Here is a 17,597-nt window from a genome sequence, read left to right on the forward strand (position 1 = left end):
ATGACCAGAGACATTTGCTGACAACACAGATGAGAAATAAAATAAAGAGGGGGAAGTTTGGCTCAGACCATCCATTCTGCGCAGGCTGAGGCTCAGCACACGGTGATGTGGAGACCCCACAAAATCCTGAGACGGTATTTAGCTGCCGTACACCAACATACACATCCTTGCTGGACAGTTGCCTGTTCATTCACACCAACAGTTTGACCTTGTCCTGCCAGTGCTGGAAGAAGACAATCTCAGCTTTCTCCTTCAATCACAATGTCCTTGAGATAGTTTTCCAAGATTTTCGTGGGACAGTGCAGATACTGAAGATCTGTTTGCAGTCTTACACGTTATTTTATACTGCTTTTACAAAGGCAGAAGTGTTCCATTCAGACCGAGGATAAACAAGAAGCAGGAGGTAGGGATGTGTCTTGTGGGTATTGTTTTAGGAGCACAATATTCCTAAGAAATGACTGTGCATGTGTCTGCACTCCTTCTGGCATGAGCACAAAACAGAGATGACCAGGCATGCTCTGCTCAGGCAGGACGGGCCCTGGCAGTCACACAGATAGTTTGTATTGCAGTACTTTTACGTTTGTGTATTTGGTGACTTGTGCCACTTCAGTACAAAGTAAGAATCACAGAAAAGAAAAGTAGGTCTGGAAAGACCTCTATAGGCAGATCAATTATACCTCTGTCACTCTTTATGGATGTTTCTAAAGGATCCAATGATGGTGACTCCACAACCTCCTGAGATAATCCATTTCATCCTGTCACTACCCTTACCTTCATAAATACTTGCTAGTCTGAATCTTTCTTTCTGCAGTTTTGCCCAGCTGTTTTTCACCTTGCATTTGTGCCCAATGAATTTAATCATGCTTTTTCTTCATCCTGTCATTTCGAATTCTAATCTCATCCTCCAGCTTGCCTGACATGCTTCTCATCATGTTGTTTGAAAATTTAAGAGATACACTTTTTATTGCATTATCCAAGTTATTAGAGCAGATATATATATATTATTGAACACTGAACATCCCTTGTAAATAATTACTTGAATGAACTGTGCCTGGAGCTCAGTAGGAAGAGGGTGTATTGGGTAGCTCAGTGTGTGAGATCACACATGGGAGGAGAAAACCAATCAGAAGAGTCTTGCCCTTCTGGTCTTCTTTTTGTATTTGCCAAGCATGGAGTTCTTACCTCATTTATTGTTTGATCAAAGCATACATGTGCAAAGTATGCATTCCCTAGCTCAAGTATGGTCCTTCCCATATACCACCCACATACATGCATTGGATGTACTGTTTAGATTAATTAGCATAGTTTGTGAGTGTAGACAAAAGTATGCTGGAGGAAAACTAGAGGGATCTAGGATCTGGCAGAACAGTTCCCACAGACAAACTACAGTCTTAGTTTACTGACTTGTCAATGGCTTTGGACTCAGAAGTTCTTCACAGGTGCCTCAGACATAGACGCTTGAATTTCTGATTCCTTCTACTGTAGAGATGAGGTCTACACAGTTCAAAAAGATTAATGATTTACCTGGGGACCAGTAGACACTTCCTTCCCACAGATCTCATTCACTATAAAACAGTTAAATGTGATGTGATGCCCAGGAAAGTCAAATTAGATCCCAAGTCTGCAATTTTGTAGACTTTATTAAACTTCTTGTATGGGTCATATCCTAGTCTATGGCTTTGTATTGCTGTTTAGAAATTTTGCCGGAACAAAGACTTTGCACTGAAGCGTATTCTGTCTTGAATACTCATGGCATGTCTTTAACACTTCATATAGCTTTTTTCTAGAATCCAGTCATATTGCTTGAAGAGCTACCCCAGAAGGATTTTAGCTCTTGCTGCCAGTAGATTTATCTAATGAGACAATGGCCTCTGCATAGCATGTAGCAGGTTGGATTAAAGTGCAAGGATGAAGATACAAGGTCTACTGAAATATCGCTGCAAGTCTATGGGTCGGTCAAGTCACAGCCAACCCTGCAACTTCCATCCTGCCTGTAGGAGTGGAGTCAACTTCAATTCCCTGAACCTTTCATATCAGGGGAGCCAGTGAGCGTGTCCCAAAGTTTTGAACACGTATATGCAAACTTGTAGAAAGTGAAGCTAACTGAGAAGTCAGGATTTGAATGCAGTCTTGATGTGAAGTTAACATGACTCCTGCATATCAGAGACGTTGCATATGTAAAATAATAATTACCTCCTTTAAACTGGTATATACTAAAGAACTGTCATTGTTCCAATATATATTATGGAGATAGTTTCAACTGAGAATGATCTAGCGGTTTCTTAAAAAAATATTTTTGATAAAACTGTATTTTAATCATTCATTTTGGTAATTTAGATAGTGCAAGTTTCCTTTATGTTGAGTTGAGACATAGTCTGCCCTTTCAATTTTTTTTTTTTGAGTTGTTTTCTTTTTTTTTCTTTCCCCCTCTCCCCCCCAAACTTTAGCTTTCACCAAAAGGAAAGTCAGAAAACACCACTATAGTTAAATTGACTGACATGCCTTTGAGAAAATAAAACCAAAACAAGCCACCCTACAAAAACCAATTTTAGAGTGCCTTATTATGAATTCCTTACCCTTCCAGAACATTTTAAAGTATTTTCAATTTACAGGTTCATTGATGACAGATGACTTCATTAATTATTTTTTTTTCCACTCCTCTTTATTTTTTAAAAATGTCCCTGCTGTGAATGGCATTGGAAAACAAAGTGATATATTGTCATCCTTGGAATTTTGGAAGATTAGCACTGTTTACAGAAGATAAAATCAATATTCTTTTTAATCATCCTGTGCTTGAACTGGCATTTTATACAGCTTTTCTGTTGCTGAACAGCAGTCTTAAGCTGTGAGAACACACTCATTGTAACAGTGAGTGTATCTGTACGGTATATAATGCCTCTGAGAAATAGCTAAGGTAGTGTTATGACATGTTTCTGAATACAGTACCATCTTCTCACATACACTACAAAAATATTGAGACACATGCTTTCATTGTGTGGAAAGTATAGATTAGGTATGTAAAAAAAGATAAGATGAACTTTGGGCTCACCTTTCGAAAAGAACCTTTATGTGATTGAATATCTGCCACAGAGTCAGAGTTATAGTATTTGGCATGCTAGGTGGAAGGGACAGCCAACATTCTCCTTAGTGCTGCTGCTGCCAAAAGATGCTTCCATTAAATTACAATAGTGAGGATAAAAACTGAAGTTAGGATATTTTCAAAACTGGTCATTAACTGCTGTTGCTTGAATGTTGGATGCTCTTCCTTAGACCATAATGAGAGTATTCGGAAACAGAGACACACAAAGCTGAGAATACACTTTTCTAGATATGAGCTGAAACAAAAATCAAGTCACGTAAGCCAAAATTAGCAAGGAACATATAAGGCTGTAAAGTATCTCAGATAATTTCATTAAAGCAAAGGACTAAAAGACTAGTAAAGTCAGTGTAAGCATTAATATTTACTTTAGAGACAGTTAGATCAAATCCTAATGTCTTTGTTCTGGAAAGGGAAAGAGAAGAAGAGAGCAATGAGGGAGAAGTGAATTAAAGATTGAAATACGAGATAAAAGAGGTTTGCTGCAAGAAATGCCTATAGATTTAGAACTTGAACCTAAGATCATTTATTTTCCAATTTATGCTGCAAGACCTAACACATGAAGTGCTGTAGAAAAGCATTTTACTACCTTCTGGGTATTTTGTTTCTCAATTCCAGGATACTTTAGCATCATGAAGCATTAAAATATACATACATAAGTTCTGCAACCTTTTAAAGTTCTCCTATCCCCTGTGGAGAAATACTGTAAATATCCTTGACAACCGTAATAACTGGACATTGTTAGACCGATGCTAACAGAGGGGGTTAACAGCTTGTGCATGTACAAAATACTTGAAGTCAAACAGAAAACCATTATTATGACCTTGTGCTGACCACATTCTATGAAGTGTTACATGATCAGGGACAGGGAAGTTGCTTAATGGAAGTTATATAGTAGCTAGATGTATCCTTGTCACACTTCATCTAAACTGATACATTGCAATGGTCCGCACTGCTCAGACCTGGCAATTACTGTCCAATTCCAATCTATTCCACACTGCCACTATAATGAAAAATAATTAGGAGCCTGAAAATGAGTTTTCACATGAAATGGTTTCAGTGCTTGGACACAATCGCCTTTGGCAGATGGCTTTGGGTTTGCTTTAATATAATAAAGACAGTTAATCATCTCTAAAGAGTGCACAGAATGAATAAACTTTTAACACTACTTTCTCCTTTGAAACTCTCATATTGATCAAATGTTTAATACTGAAGAGTTCATGTTTCTGTGGGTGAGTGTTCTTAAATAGCTGATACCTAGGAATCTGCACACGTTCTGATACCCTCTGGAGAAGAACGGAGGCCAATTTCTTGATACTGAAGTTTAGAAACTAATATCAAAGACAAAAAAAAAAAATTACTCTCTTAAATACTGTAAAAGTACAGATCTTTGGAATGTTTTCATGAACTCTGACTAAGAAATTTTAGCTTACGTGAATTGCAGGAAATAACGTGACATAATAGTAGTAAGATTATTGATAACTTTCAGAAAACGTGTGTGCCTATTGTAGTCATCATGGAAATTGATAAGAGTGGGCAGCATTTCACCTGACTTCAGTTATCTACAGTGCAGTTGTTAGTCACTTCAGGCTCCCTTTGCAGGCAAGGTGGAGAAATAGGCACATTTAAGGTGCAATTGGTACGACCTGTATGAGGTGACTGCTTTTGCTTGAGATGAATTACACCCCAAAAGGCATATCAGTTTTTCTTCCCTGACTACAGCCCAGAGCGATTAGCTCAGATGTAGATGTCAATAGTGTTTAAAGTTAGATTCAACAAATCTGCCTTGAATAACTGTTTGATTTTCATTAAACTATTTGCTAGGTTTCGTAACAGTTTTGTGTATTTGTATTTAGTATACAAGTTAAGAAACACTGAATGATGTCTCATATATATGTTATAAATCATACCGCATAACAATCTGAATACAGAAGGATGGATAAAAGTCTTTCCGTTGCATCCAGTGAACTCTGAATTATGCACCTAAGCAGTAGTATTAGAAAATAGAGATATTGTTCTCCTGCCAAGCAAAAAAAAAAAAAAAAAAAAAAAAAAAAAGAGTAGACCATTCTTTTCTTGAAGAACTTAAATAAACAAGACAAAACATGGTGAAAGTTATATGTGACATGTCAGCAGATGAAGATAACGAAGACTATGTAGTTGTGTAGTTTTTGATTATTTTTTGTGGAGGAGGAATTAGCTAAATGGAAAGAGATGTGGAAAGAGATGTAGACAGGACCACTAAAGGGAAAAGAATATAAAATGGGCCAGTGTTACGGTTAGTGAATAATGGGGCTGTTGAGATAGAGAACAGATCAAGCAGCAAGAAAACTGAAGGTAGGAAAGCCCACCAAAACTATGGCAAGTATTCCAAATGTCCCAGAGACCTTATTTTGTCTGCTTCTACTCAGTACCTGTATGGTTTCTTTCTGCAGCTTTTCTCCCAGGCCACAGGGCAGCCAGAATAAGGAGCATGTCATCTTAGTCATAGTCTCTGTCAGAAAGAATTGTTTTCCCTTGGAAACATCTGGTTACAATGTCCCCAGTGGGGCCCCTTTTCTTCTGTTTTGCTTCTCTGCAGAAGTCCTTGTCTTTGATTGCTTCTGTAGCAGCTCAGATATAAAAAGAAGAAAAAAAAAAAAAGAAAAAAAGAGAGAGAGACTAATGAACAAATCTCTTAACAAAAATCTAGGCAGGAGTCTGGACTATATTTTATAATTTTCAGTTCACTATTGATTAGCAGTAGAAGAATAAAAATAAATGAATTACATTTTTTCCCACTGGCAAACATTTGTAATAGGCATCTTGATTATTCTTCCTTCTGTATGTTTATAATTTGTTATTACATTCATTAACAATATAATTAATTTTTAAAATACAATTTATTGAGTACATTTAGCAAATTATTCACCCAGTGCTTGGAAGCAATATTTGTCTGGCTTTTTTTTCATTTTCGATGAGGCAAGAATTCAGTATTTTATAACCATGTATGTCACTAGGAAAATAATGTTGTATACTAGTAGGCTAATTAATACAGAAAACTAGAAACATTTAATATATGGTTTTAGATGGAAAAGTTTTACAATGAAAAATAATGGGAAACAAAAATACCTCTTTTCAGCTGACTTATTAAGCGAAGCTCTAAATTGTCTCTTACAGAATTAGCAGTCATCAGTGCTCTAGGTTTTTCTTTTGCTTTTACGTTATTGCTTTGTTTAGTCAGTCTTGACAACTTTTAATCTCTTTTTAGTTACTTCAGCTTTTGACATCTTTTTACCTCCTCACTAGTTCTGTGGATATCATTCTTCTCTGATACAAAGTTAGGGTTTTGAGGTTGTCTTATTCCAATAGATTTTTTTGTAATTACAGTTTAAAATTGCCAAGTGAGATGGAGATTATAAGTAGAAATAATTAATAAATCAAATACCTTGATTGCATATTTCTGTTTAATTCTAAACCCCATAATTATTTATCAAGCAGATTTATTAGAATACTTATTTTGGATGAATGTTGAATGCAAGTTATAACTGTTTGAAGACTGATGAGAGTAGTTCACATAACAGTTCAGTTTTAATCTTATTTCTAGTACATTCAGCTATATTGACTATCAACCCAACTTCATGTCATAGAAATTTTTTGCATACTTTTTTTCTATACAGTCTGGAGGTATTCATATGTCTGATATACTGATCCTTTCACTTTGATGGTTTTTTCCTAATTGTGGAGCTCACTGCTCTCTACAAGATTGTATGGACTTTACTGGCTAACTTAATGTATAGCACAAAATTTATGATGGAAACCTTGCCTTTTCAGACTTGTAAATTCCTTGCAGTGTTTAAAACTCATGTAAAATATCCATTTAATTTCATTGTCTAAAGAAATTTCTGAAGAAATTTCATTTTCTGCCTTCATATTCCATGACCTACTTTTACAAAAAAAGAACTTGGAAACCCTTGCAAAGGAATCTTATCAATGTATATAAATATCTCTGTATACAGAGGTATTGCAAATTATCCTGATAGCTGCTATGTTTCCACAAAGGTTATAGTTAACTTTTAGTTTCTGCAATTAGATAAAAAATAATCTAGACGGCCTGTGGGTATAGCCATTGAAAATTTTACACATTTAATAATAAACAATCCTGTTTAATCAATTCACTGAGCAGCAGTGCCAACTTGTGGCACCACATCCAGTTGGGACAGTGCCTCAAAAGCGAGACTCAGACAGGAGGAAAAATGGTCATGAAATCTGCTCCTCATGTACATCAGAATGGTCATAGGTCTTTTTGCTACCAAGTATGGTTCAGATACTGTTGATAATGTTGATTTTCCTTACCTTTACTCCAATAAATAAATTAATTAAAAAATTAGATACATAGATAGGTATGTTTGGAGAAAGTGTGGAGAAAATTAATTACAATTATTTTAAAAGCACATGCATTTGTAAGGTGGTAAGAGAATTTAAAATGCAGTTAATTTTTTTCTCTTTTTTCCGTCTTTTTGGACTTATCTCCAGAGCACATTGCCTCACCATGAACCTGAACCACTGCGTGCAAAATAATACAACAATTGTGGTTTTGAGTTCTTTTTTTTTCCCAACAGATTTTCATCTATATTATCTGTATTGAAGTATTCAGTTGAAAAAATGGAAACGGGAATGGATAAAAGGGACCTGTCTGAGTAGCAGAGAAAAATCCCTCCAGTCTGCAATAAAGAACTCTAGAAATTGGACCAATTAGTAAGTCAGAGGTATACAAGGGGGGAGGGGGAAGCAGAGGTGGAAGGAAAACAAGACTGTCAGATTGAAACACGTTTTCTTGATGTTGTTCAACTGAATAATGCAGAAACTGGAGAACTGCAAATTTAAGGTAGATGATAAACTTCAGAGGGCTACTGTTGAGATGATTCAAATAAATTTGTATAGTATGTTGAGTGATAGCCTGTCTGAAGGTATACTGTAATACAATTGGAAGACTGTATTATAGTATTACAGTTGGAAGACTTAAGCCAGACACATCCGAAACTACTCTGTTGCTACGTGTGTGAGTTCCTTAGATACAAGTAAAATTGGCCCTATATTTAGAAAACAGAAACAAAGAAAGAGATATAGTCAGGCAGTCACACTAGTGTCATCAGTACAAAGGCGCTTGTGAAAGGTAACCACAATAGTGCTGTACGAATCCTATGGAAGACAGCACCAGTGTACATCTCTGTAAAGTCAATGTCATAATCAAGACCAAGGGACCTCACATAACACTCTGACATCAATGACATTTTTTCCACTACAGGATGCATCTAGTGCTTAACCATCATCTTCTCTATGACCAATTTCCCTGTGAAGTCCCATTTCAGATGGCACACAAGTCCTGCATGTTATAACTATAGTATATTAAGTATATATTTGTTCACTAAGTGTGTAGGATGGCAATTTTATATTGACTGCCACATAAAATGGCGGGCAAATAACCAGTTAACAGACACTAGCAGCTTTAAAAGAAAATGTGTAATACTTTAAGATATGCAGAATATATATAGGAACTAAAATGTTCCATAAGTTCACTTTCTTTCACCATACGTATAAATCTATTTAAATCTTATTGGGTTGCATGCATAGCCACTGAGAGAATAATTTATACCTCTATGTTTCAGAAGACTTCACTTGACTGATTTTATTCTTAAACATCCATGTCAGCTTTAAACATTTTATAATCAATGTATATATGACTCCCTAAGTTTAAATACGGCATGATGCATTTAGTGTTAGAAACAGAAGTTTATTTGTCTGTCATAATAATACTTCAGCTACTCTGCTACATAGTTAAGACAAACATAACAAAGTACTAAAAGCATTGTTTTCCATGTCAAACTTTAAAGTGTTCACACAGAGCACAGGATGGTAGTTAATTTTCCAGTAGAGCTGCACTCCTCTTCAACCACTATTGTCACTGCCAAATGCTATACATGCTTCTTTATTTTATTAATACATTTCCTCTTTAAACTAAATCAGAGAAAAGAGAAGGGAAAACATTTTAGATTGAATTGGGCCAGAATAACCATCACCTTCCCAAAACCTTGCCCTATTATTTATGAATTCAATAATATACAGAGTAAAGCCTATTATGCATCTTTATGCATGCTACGTACATTTCTGAATAGTGGCAAGGATATTAAAAGTAGCCAAGCCATGCATTATGTCTTCATCAACAATTTAAATTAAAATGGAAAATCCCTGGATTTTTCCCTCCATCATCATGTCTGGAACTGAAAATTATAGTTACATTTGAAGAAGTCAGACATAACTTGCTCGTGTTGTCATTTCACATATAGTTTGCCTATATAACACCACATACCAGGAACTCTTACTGGCACATGCAGTAATGTGATATAATCGGTAAAATGTCGAATTCCATGCTTACAATCAATTTTACAATCAGATTTTGAGCAGGCATAATTTTTAGAGCTACACATCATTTTTGCTTGGTACTTACATCTGACTGTTGTCTAATTTCAGATTACAGAAGAAAATATAGAGCATTTGTAATATTGATTTGGGGGGGAAGTAATGAATTGTTCTGTCTAACTAGATAATTGCACGTTGGAAACGTACTTCTCTGTGTGTTGTTTTTCAACATCCTACTAACTAATGACTAATTATTTCAGTTGTTACTTTCACTTTACGATAGCTTTTATTTTTTTATTATTATAGTTTATGAAAGCATAGTATAAATTTAAAGATGTAATTACACTTTTTCATTTTATTTACTTTAAGTATTTTTCAGTGGAGTAGGTAAATGTTTTAGATACTTAACCTAGACAAAATTTTTATAGTGAATATTTCTTTCTTGCTATATTACCTGCAATCTATTTTACAATGCATGCTTTTATTGGTAAGAATTTGTAGCATGAAATAAAAATTTAGCATGGGATTCATGTTATCTTATCTTAGACGTTTACACTGCTTACATTTGAAGAAGTTGTTCAGACTATTTTATACTCAAAGCTATGGAATTAAGTAGTTTTAGGGTGCTTTCCCTAAAACACATATCTAGATCAGATTGTGGATAGCATCAAATGTCTCTCCACTAATTATGAAGTGTCTAAGCAGCCAGTTTACATTTAGATTTCTATGTGACAGATTCAGATAAATCTATCTGGTCAGATAAATCTCACCCAGAGTTTTAAATCCTGGATTAAATTTATTAACAGGGGAAAGATCCTAACAGACAAATGTATAATCATATATATGTGCATGTGTGTGAGTGAGAGTGTTCGTTGTGTGTACAAATCTTAGCTTCTTGTCTATTATTATGCATTCAGTACAGTTTTTAATTACATGATCACATGCTGTTTTTGCATAGGAACCTTCTTCATTCAAGGCACAGATGGATATACGGATAGTGCTCACTTAATGAAAAGTGTTCCATATTTTATTTTGTTTTCTTGATGCTGAATATGCAGGCCTAAATTTGATTCACTGCATATTTACTATAAAACCTGTTCCGAAGGCAGTTCTCACTGCAATATCCATATTATCACAGACATGAAGGAATGCAGACCCGCCCGGTCCCACACACCAATTGTCAGACCCACCTGGCTGGTTCCTGTCTTTCAGCCCCTGTGGTAGCATTAACATCCCTCTGACATGTGCAAGGTGATGTTATGGCTTTTATCCCACTTCCTCCCCTGATCCGTGTTTTGGCAGTCAGCTCTGTGAGGTCACACAGTAAGATTAGCCATGGCACCTGCATGTGGGTCGGGCAGGCCCTGCTGGAGCCGCTCTGTGCTTAGTTCAGACAAGCCTTGTAGATGATACGCTCACCAGATGTCACTGCCAATGATGTGACGTGAACAGTCCCCATCTCATGTTCCTGGGTACCAGAAGCATCTCCTGAGCTATGACAAACCTTGAAACTGCCTCATCCTTAATGCGTGGATGCATTTTCACAATACTTTTTAGTGAGGAGGACATTTTTACACTTCATGAATTGAGGCAAAGAGAGGAAGGAGAGGAATGGTGTATCCAATAACATAGTAAATCGGATGAGATGTTTAGGATTTGTTTTTCAGAATATGCAGAAAATTTAAAAATATCATACAGCTTCCAGGTGCTTATAAATTCATCCACATGGTGAGATGAGGACTAGATAACTAGTAACCACCTGTGAGAAGTTCAGCTTAAATAAATTGCTTATAATTATGTAAAGACAATGTAAAGTCAGAGTGCAGATATTCTGACTTGGTTTTGGAGCTTCACAGTGTTTTGAGGGGATGGGAGAGGAGAATGGGTTTTGTGTACAATTTCCATTTAGAAAAATGGCGAACTGGAAAAGCAGAAAGCTTGTCATGCAATATTATCTGACAGCTTGGCTGGAAGCTTTGGATGGACATCGCAGACCTCTGACACTCCATGTAATGGAGTAAGTGATAGCAGCAGGTGGGAATAGTCCCCTATGTCGATGCCAGCACTGCAGGAGTCTGTGACACTTTGCCAAACATATTTCATAGATGTTTGCTGAAAACAGGGCAATGCTAAGATTTTCAACTTAGGGCACCATTCCAGACTGTTCCTGAGCGTTTACTTCTGTGAGAATATATTATCTTGCCATGTCTCTGGAAGATTTAACACTTTCTTCTCCCTTTCTACCAGCCTGCCAGGGTCCCAGTACCATTTATTCTCCACAGTAGCTCCTGATTTAGTTACAGTCTTCTCTTTATGTAGTTCCAGACTCCACCTTTTTGCGCTTATTGGTGTACACACTATACTTTCAATCTCCTTGCTACAACTTTAATTTCCTCCCCATACTACCAGCCTCAGCTGTCTTATTCAGTCATTATCATTTTCACTTTGAAATTTAAGCCCTTTCCTAACCTTTTCCCTTAGCCAGCTACAGTTCTTTACTCACAAACTCTTAATCCTTTTGGTCTCTCCATCTTATCACCCATTTAATCTGTTTTGTTCATTCTCAGTCTACCTGCTCAGTTCCAGCCTTTCTGCTGGTATCCCTGTTTCCTCACATCACCTGATGGTTTCAGCCCTGATTTCCTTCCATGGTTTCCCATGTCAGAGTTTTTGCCTAGTAAGCCAGGCTGGGATTCAGCCAATGTAGAGAGGGATTCAGTTTAAGACTAACTTCTTCAGAGATTAGCAGAATATTTTAGGGATGTTCAGGCACATCTAAATATCTATTTGCAGATAATTGCACTGAGCTCCATGATGAACCTTAGGATAAACTGCATTACTCTCTCTTCTGCATTGACTTTATTGATTAGATCTCCATTGTTCATGGTAGTCTTATAGATAGAGGATCATCCTTGGATGTCCTGGGAGTGTCAGGGTATCAAGCCCTAGGGATTTTGCCAATCCAGAAAGCCACTGCTCTACTGTACATCTTATGGCAAGTCTGGTAATCTTTAGTGGTCACCCAAACTTATATGACATAGTTCTCGATGCCATTTAGATTGCCGAATACTACTGCTGAACTTAGGAGTTGATTTCTACCCTCCCTGCCTCTCCCGGCCATGGAGTCAGTCCTTGTTCAGTGCAATGAACTAGTCATGGTTTAGGCCCAGCTGGCAACAAAGCATCACACGGCTGCTTGCTCACTCCTCCCCCCATGGCAGGATGGGGAGGAGAAAATACAACGAAAAGGCTTGTGAGTCGAGACAAGAACAGGGAGGGATCACTCACCAATTACGGTCACAGGCAAAAAACCAGACTCGACCTGGGGGGGGGAAGTCAATTTAATTTGTTACCAATCAAATCAGAGTAGGATGATGAGAAATAGAACCATATCTTAAAAACACACCTTCCCCCCACCCTTCTCTTCCCGGGCTCAGCTTTGCTCCCAATTCCTCTACCTCCTCCCCCGCAGTGGCACAGGGGGGCGGGAATGGGGGTTGCAGTCAGTTCGTCACACGTTGTTTCTGCCGCTCCTTCCTCCTCAGAAGGGAGGACTCCTCACTCTCTTCCCCTGCTCCAGCATGGGGTCCCTCTCACAGGGGTCAGCCCTCCATGAGTTTCTCCAACGTGAGTCCTTTCCACGGGCTGCAGTCCTCCACGAACTGCTCCAGCGTGGGCTTTCCCACGGAGTCACAGCCTTCTTCGAGCCCAGCCACCTGCTCCAGCATGGAATCCTCCACAGGCTGCAGAGGAATCTCTGCTCCACCGTTAGCCTACATGGGCTGCAGGGGGACAGCCTGCCATCTCACCACGGGCTGCAGGGGAATCTCTGCTCTGGCACACCTCCTCCCTTGCCTTCTTCACTGACCTCGCTGTCTGCATGGTTGTTTCTCTCACATCCCACTCCTCTCTTTGCTGCGGCTCTCTTTTAGCAGTCTGTTCCCCTTCTTAAATATGCTATCACAGAGGCGCTACCACCGTCGCTGACTGGCTCGGCCTTGGCCAGAGGTGGGTCCAACTTGGAGCCGGGGAAGCTTCTAGCAGCTTCTCACAGGAGCCACCCCCATAGCCCCTCCCCCGCTACACAAACCCCTGCTACACAAACCCAACACAGAACTAAACTTTTAACAAAGTTCCAAGCTACTGAAAACAGGATATTACATGTATTATGCTATGGCCTGCTAGGTAATTAATAAAATTTCGTGTATACTGGGTCTGGCTGAGATGGAGTATGTGAGCTCTAAGCCTGTTAGGACTCAATCTCATTCATTTTATGAGATAGGTATCTCTTTGCTAAAGGAAGTTTATTCACCTCAACACAGTATGAAGAAACAAAACAAGCCATTTTCCTCACTTGCAGTTGTCAAGCCTGATATTCCCATGGTTCTGTTCTGAACTAAGCCCTGTCTTTCAGCTCCTGACTAGGTCAAAACTGCTTCTTTAGCTATCTGCTGGCTTTATCAACTCATGTTTTTCCTTTCAAGCATGCATAGCATGATGAAAAATACCCTGCATTTACTACCAGTCCTACAGAAACCTCACAAAGCACCTTGCTTACACCTGCAGTGTACTTCTTCAGTTATCTCATTCCTTAAAGAGGTGGGTGTTTGGTTTTTTTTGTTTTTTCCTCTTTTAACAGAAAGATGACTCAAAAACCTGTTGGTCTTACCAGCACTGTGATTGCCTATCAAAGAAGCCTTCTGATGGCCATCAGTGATACCTCTCATGAAAAGTGTCATACACCTCCAAGAAAAAAATCACATTCAGATACCAAGTTATACAGTGCCTTTATTCAGCATAGTATTTAAGCAAATATGCTGAAGTGTTGAAAGTTTTATCTTTTGCTTAACTGCTTTCCTAAATTTTAGTCTAAACTGGGTAATATATCTTATGGATTATATGGTTAATGGATTAGATCTCTTACTATGATTATAGTAGGGTTTGTGAGTTCCTTCCTACAAAGAGGTGAGTTACTTGGCCCAGACAAATGAAATGGAAAAATGTTGGAACTGTCATAATAAAATCATAAGAATAGTCACATATTCTGCAATTGTCCAGCAGAATTGGATTTATCATACATAGAAGACTTCCATTAAAAAAATTGTCCCAAACTTTGCCAAAAATATGAAAAAGAGTTGAGATGAAAATTTTAGCTTTTTCTCAAAAGTCTGCCATTTAAGGCTGAGACGGAAGCGATTTGACTTTCAAGGAACCACATAGGTAGATATATTAACTAAAAAAAAATCTTTTTCTTACAAAGACTTCAAGACCAATGGCATATTTCTTCCAATGTGTCAATAAGTGAAAGTCAGAAAAGTCAGTATTTTTTTTCCTGGAAATATTTGGGAGATCTATTTTAAAACTGTACTTCTATTAAGGGGTTTGTTTATTAAGGGGTTTAAAAATACTTTTAGGTTATGAACACAAAATGTTGTTTTTTTTTTTAAATACATCTCAAACAGGACTTGATTCCAGCTGAACGATATCAAGATCTTTTTTAGACTGTATGTTTTAGTCTCAGTGGATGTCTATCAAATGGACACGTTGGTCTATGTATCAAAGCTGTTTACTCTGATGATCAGACTATTGGGTATTTTCTCATTGTAATAGCTTATTCTGCTGGAACTGCTCAACATGGTGTAATAACATACTAAATGCTTATTGGAACAGCACATTGAGCCTGGGTCATTTGAATCATAGCTGAGAGCCTTAGTTACTAGGTTGTTGTCAATCTCACTCTTTTGCATTTAATGAATATCTAACTATGTATTTGCAGAGCAACAGCATAGCCTAGTGGTTAGGTTTCTGGAGAAGACAAGGATCCATGTTCAACTGTATGACCCAAACGAGAGGAGGGAAAGCAGATTGTGCCACGTAAGTTGGAGCTGGAAAACTCTTGTCAAGAAAAGTTTTATCATCACTGAAAGGGGTTGGGGTTGTGTTTTTTCCCGTTGTTTTTTTTTCCCCCTGTTATTTTTGTTCCATCAGAGTTTCTGACCAAATAAATAAATGAATTTCTGGCAAGTTTTCTGGTTGAAATAATGTAGCATATGTTGTCTACTGATTTTTTTTTTAAGCCTTTTCCTTTCATACAGGCCCTTTAAGGACTTATTTTAAAAGAACACATTAAGAACAGAGATTTCATCCAAAAAGTAAAACAAATGGAGGCTGACAGGGCTGATGTGTGGAATGTTTCTACATGTCAAAAAGAAACTGACCCATTTCTTCTTCTGAGTTCGCCCTTCTGTCTTCATAGACCATAAACTTTTCTTAGCTTTTGAGCCAAGCATTCAGTCAGGCTTTAGAATGATAGATATATGGGTCTTGTGGTTAGGTCTGTGGTTCCATTTCACATCCCAAATTCCTAGAATTCCTTAAAAATAAATTACAAGTTGCTATGGCTGGCAATGTATTCTAGGATACTAGTTACTGATAACAATATATCACATGTATGAGAAGATATCATAGATGATTTACAAAATATTTCTGGCTATTCAAATAAAGCATTAGTCATAACAAGATATATTTGGCCCTGGGAAGTCCTGGGAAATCCAAACACGTGCCTTACCAGGAGTTGCCTCTTGCCCGATGTTGTATATACCTGTAATTATATTGCACACTCTTCAGCATTTCCAGTGAAACTGCTTCAAATGACAAACATGTGGCAGATTAGTAAGTATATTTGTATGACAGCATGTACAATTAGGTTCCTTAATTCAACACATGGCAGTTTTAAAATAGTTTAGTGCACAGCACATTTGACCATGGTCAATATATTTCAGGCTTTTGATGTAATTGTAGCTGCTAACAAAAAGACAAAATCTCTTTCTGTTCTCCTCTAAAGATTCCTTTTTTTGTGAAACTGGAGTGATTTGTGGAAATATTTTAATTTTGATACAAAATATCCAACATACTGTTTGTAAAAGTTCAGATAAACTCCCATTAGTTGTGAATGCTCTAGCCAGTAAGTTGCTCAATATCCTGAGACGTCTTAATTCCTGCTTTTATTTCTATTAATTTTTAATTCAAAATATTTACATAGCATATTAAAACAAAATATTAAAATGCACTTTTTTTTAATTTTTTGAGCATTTAAATGTTGTTTTCTGGCCAGCCTATCAGCAGTTTTCACTGACACAGTTAAATCTAAGACTAAGGCCATAAGTACAAATTCTTGCTAGCAAATAGCCTTGTATCGCTTTAGATTTTTAGGTCACATACCAAATGAACCCTCTGGATATCACCCACATTCCTGAAGTTATGGAGTTAGTTTTATTTCTTCAGTTCTGTTGCATATTCAAATATGTACCCTACATCTGTAAACTCTACAGCAGCATTTGTCATGACAAATGTCTCAGTAATGAGGTCTAATCTCCATATTATCCTAGTTTCTCTGCTTCTAGCTATTGTGGCATAAGCAACAGATCACACATTTATTTCCTACATGGCTCAAGAATAAGTTTTTTTTGAGTTTTGGGTTTGTTTATTTATTTGTTTTTGTTTGTTTTAGTAGTCTGCTCTATTACCATAAAAATACTCTGCTGCAAGCTTATGGGAACTGACTCCCTGCGGACTTACTGCATGGAGCCATGTGTCCCATAAACACAACTGTTCTGTGTCACTCCAGAATAACTTCTAGTGCTGGATAAACTACACTTTCCATATCATTGCCAATCTGAAGAATCTTTACACTTTTTTGGGCATAAATTGCAGTTTTATATATATGCACATACAACCATACTTGAAACAGCTTTATTAATAGAAAACAGAATAAAAGAAAAAAAGCAGCAAGAGGGTGCTTGATAATTTTCTAGAAATAGATGAAGAAAGATATTAGAGGGAGTCCTATTTCTTATTCATTCTTTTGAGCTTACAAAACTAATTTACTCCAAAAAACATTAGCTCATTGGGGTGTGAATGCTTTCATATTTTTTTGTGTCAATGTTATGTTTGTGTTATAGAGAACATGCAAACACGTTTGTACAGAATCTTGCAGGATCATTGTGAAATTAACCAGCAATCTACCAGAAGTTACATCCCATCTCTGGAACAATTTTACATAATCTATACAATCTATACATGCAATCTATAATTAAGTTTA

Source organism: Gymnogyps californianus, chromosome 3 (genome assembly GCF_018139145.2).
Source record: "Gymnogyps californianus isolate 813 chromosome 3, ASM1813914v2, whole genome shotgun sequence".
NCBI lineage: Eukaryota > Metazoa > Chordata > Aves > Accipitriformes > Cathartidae > Gymnogyps > Gymnogyps californianus.